The sequence below is a fragment of the Tamandua tetradactyla genome, chromosome 7 (assembly GCF_023851605.1).
Source record: "Tamandua tetradactyla isolate mTamTet1 chromosome 7, mTamTet1.pri, whole genome shotgun sequence".
Taxonomy (NCBI): Eukaryota; Metazoa; Chordata; class Mammalia; order Pilosa; family Myrmecophagidae; genus Tamandua; species Tamandua tetradactyla.
Genome location: NC_135333.1, coordinates 57,768,750 through 57,775,637, shown reverse-complemented (window position 1 = coordinate 57,775,637; position 6,888 = coordinate 57,768,750). Strand labels below are relative to the sequence as shown.

The 6,888-nt window shown below is 38.5% G+C and overlaps 1 pseudogene; it reads right to left on the bottom strand.

Moving 5' to 3' along the window:
- Positions 1–5,710: 5,710 nt before the first annotated feature.
- On the bottom strand, positions 5,711–6,668 carry LOC143690451 (histone acetyltransferase KAT7 pseudogene; annotated as a pseudogene).
- Positions 6,669–6,888: the final 220 nt, after the last annotated feature.

Here is a 6,888-nt window from a genome sequence, read left to right as displayed (position 1 = left end):
ATCTTCAAGAAACATGGCTACTGGAACACAGCTCTATAGTTTCAGGCACTTCCCTCTAGCCTCTCTAATACACCTTAAATTAAAAAGGGGATATCTATAAAATGCATAAGAACAACCTCCAGGATAACCTCTCAACTCTGTTTGAAATCTCTCAGCCGCTTGACACTTTATTTTTTCTCATTTCTCTCTTCCCCCTTTTGGTCGAGAAGTTTTTCTCAATCCCTTGATGCTGAGTCCCAGCTCATTCTAGGATTTCTGTTCCACTTTGCCAGGGAGGTTTATACCCCTGGGAGTCATGTCCCACATAGAGAGTGGGGAGGGTGGTGAGTTTGTTTGCTGTGTTGGCTGAGAGAGAGATAGGCCACATCTGAGCAACAAAAGAGGTTCTCTGGGTGTGACTCTTAAGCCTAATTTTAAGTAGGCTTAGTCTGTCCTTTGTGGTGATAAGTTTCATATGAACAAACCCCAAGATTGAGGGCTTGGCCTAGTGATTTGGTTGTCCCCACTGCTTGTAAGAATATCAGGAATCTCCAAATGGAGAAGTTGAATTTTCCCCCTTTCTCCCCATTTTGCAAATACATTTTTATTCATGATTTATTCAATCATCTATCTTTCCTTTTGGTTTCATATGTGCCCCCAGACCTCCTCCCTCTATCATTCTCACGTTCAGATTCATTGAGTGGTACCCTATATTTTAGTCTAGGATTTTGAAGATATATCTTGAAGATGCTTCTCTATATTTTATTCTAGGAGTTTTATGGTACTGGTTCTTACTGGTATTTGATCCAGGTCTTGAAGATGCTACTCTATATTTTATTCTAGGAGTTTTATGGTACTGGTTCTTACTGGTCTTTGATCCACTTTGAGTTAATTTCTGTACAGGGTGTGATATAAGAGTCCTCTTTAATTAATTTGCTGTTGATATCCAGTTCTCCCATGCCCATTTATTAAAGACTATTTTGTCCCAGTTCAGTGAATTTGGGGACCTTCTCAAAGATCAGTTGACTGTAGATTTGATGGTCCATTTTCGTGCTCTCAATATAATTGCATTGGTCAGTACTTCTGTCTTTGTGCCAGTACAATGCTGTTTTGACCATTGTAGCTCTATAATAAGTTATGAGATTAGAAAGTGTTAATCCTCCCACTTCGTTCTTCTTTTTAAGGATATTGTTAGCTATTAGACATCTCTTTCCTTTCCCAGAGAATTTGATAATTAGCTTTTCCAAGTCTTCAAAGTAGGTTGTTGGTATTTTAATTGGTATTGCTTTGAATCTGTAGATCACTTTAGGTAAAATTGGCATCTTAACTATATTTAACCTGCCTATCCATGAGCAGGGAATGTCTTTCCACTATTTAGATCTTCTTTGATTTCTTTTAGCAGTGTTATGTAGTTTTCTATGTATAGTTCCTTTACTTCTGTAGTTAAGTTTATTCCTAGATACTTGATTCTTTTAGTTGCTATTTTGAATGGAATTTTTTCCTTAATTGATTCATTGGGTCATTGCTTGTGTATAGAAACATTACTGATTTTTGCACATTAATGTAATATCCCGCTACCTTGCTGAATTTGTTTAACTCAAGAAGCTTTGTCATAGATTTATCAGGGCTTTCCAAGATATTTTATTTCTTATTTCATGTTTTTCATGTATAAAGCTGTTTCTGGAACTAGTGGATCAAAATTTTTTTTTCCCCAAAACAATTTTATTCCATCCCCATACAAAATCCATCCAAATAGTGGTTCATTTTAAACCATTCTTCTTAGTTCATGGGTGTAGTATTTTACCTCTTTGAGGGTAATTACAATTGGAGGTTTTGTGCTTTTTTTTTTTAATCACTTCTCTATTCCTTTAATTGTCTCTCTCTTCTCAAGGTGCCTGTTGTTTTTTTTCCAGTTTGTTTTGGTCTCTACCTTTTGTATTAGAGGCTTTCCTCAAATTTATGGAATATTCGTATCCTTACACATTTCAGAGTGAAATACTAAAAACTGATTGGAAATTTTAGTATTGTACAGAACTATTCAACAGGACTGTGCTCAAATTGCAACCCAAGCACTTTCTTGAGGGATCCTCCATAATATTAGGTCTGTTCTCTTAGGATTCTCACTTTCTTCAAAGCAAGTGCTACTACCCTCCTGATAATGAGCCATAAATTTGGCAGAATTTTGGAAGCCAAATAAAGGAAGAGGATCAAGGTGGGGTTCTCATCATTCAGTACATAGACTTTCAAACAGACATTTACCTGTGGCCTTGACAGTGCCTAGTGTCCCCTAGTCTAGCGTCTGTTTACTGCCTATCTTCTGAGATGAGGGACAGTATCTACACAGTCTGTATAGACTTGAAAACAGTCCTGTTTCCAGTCCCATATATACTCCACCCCTCAAGAAGTTTTCTCCAATTCCGGAGTGTTTTGAGTTCTGTGATGAGGATAGGTTTTTTTTTTTGTTTTTGTTTTTGTTTGGTTTTTTTTTTTTGCTTATGATGTTCTAAATCCCTGGCAGGGTATAGGGTTTCTGCTTTCTGTTCTCTGCTAAATTATGTTTTCCATATTCCAAAATTGTGTTGACATCTCTTAACTTCTGTCATTTCTTCTCCTGTTTTCTCTCTGATAGATAAATGGTTCCCCTTCTCCCCTTTTGCCATCATATCAGTATAGTAGAGTTTCAAAAGGAACTGGAGATAAATTTGTGTGTGCTTGTCTTTGTATATATCCAGTGTCTAGCTCAGTATCTTATGCATATTAAGTACTCAATACTGAATGAGTATATGTTCAGGAAGCTTCAAGTGTCCTTGCAGTGAAGCTAGAGCTTAGAATAAAGGGCATGGGAAGCATTGTTGTCAAAAACGGACTAGGAAGGTAAGCAGAGATCAGTTGTATAGAGTCTTATATATCTTACTAAGGAGATGAAAGCTTATTTTGGAGGCAGTTGAGAGCCATTAAAATAAAGTTTTAAATGTCATGATCAAATGAGTGTTTTAGAAATTTAACTAGTGGCAATGTAGAGAGTAGGATGAATAAGCAACTAGAAAAAGAAAATAGTTAAGAATCTAAGGTAGGAAAAAAAATAATCTAAGGCAGGGTCACCAAACTTTCTGAGAAAGGTCAAATAATGAATTTTTTAGCCTTTGTGGGATGTATGGTCTCTTTCGCAACTATTAGGCTCTCCTGTTATAGCATGAAATATACACAATATAGGAGAGACAGTACACACACAAATGAGCATGACTGTATTCCAATAAACTTTTATTTAAAAACAGATAGTGGCTCACTCTCTAAGCCAACTCGGCAGGTGAACTCATTTCCCTCCCTTCTGTGTGGGACGTGACTCCCAGGGGTGTAAATCTCCCTGGCAATGTGGGACAGAACTCCTAGGATGAGCCAGGATCTGGCATCATGGGATTGAGAAAGCATTCTTGTCAGAGAGGGGGAAGAGAGAAACGAGACAAAATAAAATTTCAGGGGCTGAAAGATTTCAAAAGAGTCAAGAGGTTATCCTAGAGGTTATTCTTATGCATTATATAGATATCCCTTATTAATTTATGGTGTATTGGAGTGGCTAAAGGGAAGTACCTGAAAGCATTGAACTGAAACACAACCTTGATTCTTGAAGATGATATATAACTGTATAGTTTCTACAGTGTGACTGTGATTGTGAAAACTGTGTCAGTTGCTCCCTTTGTTCAGGGTGTGGACAGATGAGTAAAAAAAATAATAGGGGAATAATAAAAAAAATTGGGTAGATTGCAGTAATGGTGGTTAATGAGAGGGAGGGGTAAGGGGTATGGGTTTTTCTTTTTCTGAAGTGATGCAAATGTTCTAAAAATGATCATAGTGATGAATAAACAACTGTGTGATGATATTGTGAGCCATTGATTGCATACTTTGGATGGACTGTATGATGTGTGAAGATATCTCAATTAAAATATTTTTAAAAAAAAGAATATATAGGGCAGGCCACGGTGGCTCAGCAGGTAGAGTTTCCAATCCAAGGAAGAAAAAGTAGGAAGTTTGGAAAAATAAAAGTAAAATTAAACAAACACAAAAAAGGAAAAACAGGCAGTGGGCCAGGTTTTACCTGTAGGCTACAGTTTGCTGATCCCTCATCTAGGGCAATAAAGTATAGGAATGTTGAGTTTGTACCAGGACCAGAGACTTAGATGTATGCAAATTGTCAAGCTGCATGTATTGTTTAATTTTTAAGCATTTTTTTTTTTTAGCAGAGAACATGCTTTATTGAGAAGTATATATAGAAGAGCACATTCTACAACACATGGAGTAGGGTTCAGCTTCTGTTAGAAACTTTTACCCCTCAAGAAAACCCCTACTGAAGTTGCTTTTGGATAAATTTAACAGTGACACTGAAACTGGAGGGGGCTGCCATTGAACATGCTTAAAATCAAAACCCCCAAACCCACAGGTTAGTAGTGAACAGAAATGACAAGAGAATGGCACAAATGACCAGAGTTTGGGATTATGAGGGCTCCACAAGAAAACAGCAGTGTGATAGGAGACCAAGTTGGGAAGGGTGACGTGTCATACATCAAAAGCTGCCCCAAGATTGCAGGTTATAATGGGCCAGAGAGAAATTAGAGGGACCATCTCTTCCTTCACTTGAACACCAAAATTAGGAGATGGAAACTAGGGGCATGATGACAAATTCCAAAAAGGAAATGGAGTTCTTGGAGGGGCAGAAGTTTTTTAGTCCTAGGGTGAGGCATGGTTGAAAAGAGAAGCAATCCTTGGCAGGAGTAGTCATTCTGCCTTGCTGAGTCATGGGCTGGTACTGCTTCTTGTGGCAATTTTACCAGGTGGCAGGAAGCACTATCAGTGATTTCCAACAGTTTTCTACCTCTCTGAAGATGTTCGGACAAAACCCAGTGCAGATTATACAGAAGTATAGGTGAACTATATCACATTGGTTCAGGTGAAAAGAGCTTTGCAACCAGCTAATGTGGCATGAAAGTGAAAACTGAAAATTATTTTAGTATCTGGAAATGTAAAAAGGGGCAGGGACTAAACAAAATAAAATATTTACTACTGTGATTTCCCTTTCACCAAGACACTGCCCACAGGTAGATTCAAAATACAGGATCATCACCTCTTAATTCTCTCCATCTCATTCAGAGTAATCCCTGGGAAACTCTTCAAAAGTATATGGCTCTGGTCAGCTTGATAAGGATCAAAAATAGGTTGTTTAATAAAAAATGGAGGAAAAATATAAAATTAGATGAAATTCAAAGTGAATGACCCCTTTCAGTACAGACACATTCAGAAGTGCTACCTCTTCCCTGTCTCTCCACAGAATACATGGTAAGGAGTAATTGGAAAGGTTCTAATGGTGGCAACCATATTCGAAAGTCTGGTAGCAGGTGGCAAGACGCACTATTACAAACAGTATAGAAGACACAACACAACCTCATGGGACTAGAGAATAGGAGGAGAGAACCAGTGACTGAACATGTACAGTATGATAACAACTCCTTGGGTCAGTGCTATGAGGGATCTGCATATGTCTAACACATCCACTTCAGGCACCCTCGCTGAGGCCAAAACAGTTCCTCAGAACCAGCATCTGCAGGGTACACAAAGGTCAGAGCCAGGACAGTCCTGAGGGGGATGGCGTTCCCAAAGGATACTGTACTTGCCTATTACAAGAGCAACAGAAATGGTTTTCCTACTGCTGGGGTTTGCTGGCTCAGAGTGTCAGGTCACTTTAAATGCCCTTGGTAGGGGTCCATTTTAAACAGCAGATCCATGGTTTTATTGGAGTTGGATCTTTTGGCCTCTTTGGCTATCCACTCATCAATCAAGTCCTGTCTCTTTAAAACTAGGTGTTTTCCTTTTCAATACTTAAGCATTTGAAGGGCCTGCAGAGTATTGACAATGTCCACAGGATTCACAGCTGTCTCCTGACTAATTACTTTGATAGAAATCTCTTTGCCTTGAAAATTATGCAGGTAACGGAGAAGGACTTCTTTCAGTAACTTATGAGTCCCAGATCTGAGAGTGGACGTTCTGGGGAGCCAACTTTTTCTTCCACTTTGGAAAGCAAATAACTGAAATCAATGAGCATCTTGACATAGCCTTGTCTCGTACTGAGGCATGGTAAGGATACAAGATATATTATAGTTGAGGAATGAATTCTCCTTGGAAAAATATTCAATCAGGTGATGGCCAGTATTGTCCACCTCTGTCATAACATAGAACAGGAAGGGTTCCACATCATAATATAATGTCTTGTGATCCAGAAAAAGCTTGGCCAAAAGGCACAAGTTTTGGCCGTAGATCTTGTTTTTCTAGCCGTCTACTTCAAACACAGAGGTTGAACATTTGCTGTGTATCTCATCACTAGGTGGGTATATCCACACACAGTTAGCCATGTGTCGGCAGAGTATTGTTTGGCTGTTCATATATTTTAAACACAATTCACACGTAGAGACATCCCAGCTGTGCATATTCTTCAGAATAGGGAGAATGGTACCAAGTGTCAAGCTCATGAGGGCCAAAGGCAATTGTTTTAATCATGTAGCTCCCCTCTGGCCTTGTAGCCTCAACTTCAAATCCTCAGTAGCCTGAGCTTCTGCTCTTTGGAAAAGATCCAAGTCATACTCACTAGTCTGGTTTTCCAAAAAAGGTTCTCGAGTGTTCCCATACGTCTATCTGTGTTCCATGGCAACCACTTCAAGTAACCTTTCCCAGGGAAGCTAAACATGATTTTTTTAAAACAATTTTCAGGTTAATGAATTTAATAATATGGGCATTTCGTATAAATGCATGTATATTGACAATATGGGAGAAATCAGCAATTTCCTCCTACAAGTGTATTCCTCCTAAATATTCACTGGTTATGATACAGATGTTATTTGCTAAATGAAGAGCAACAAATAGCCC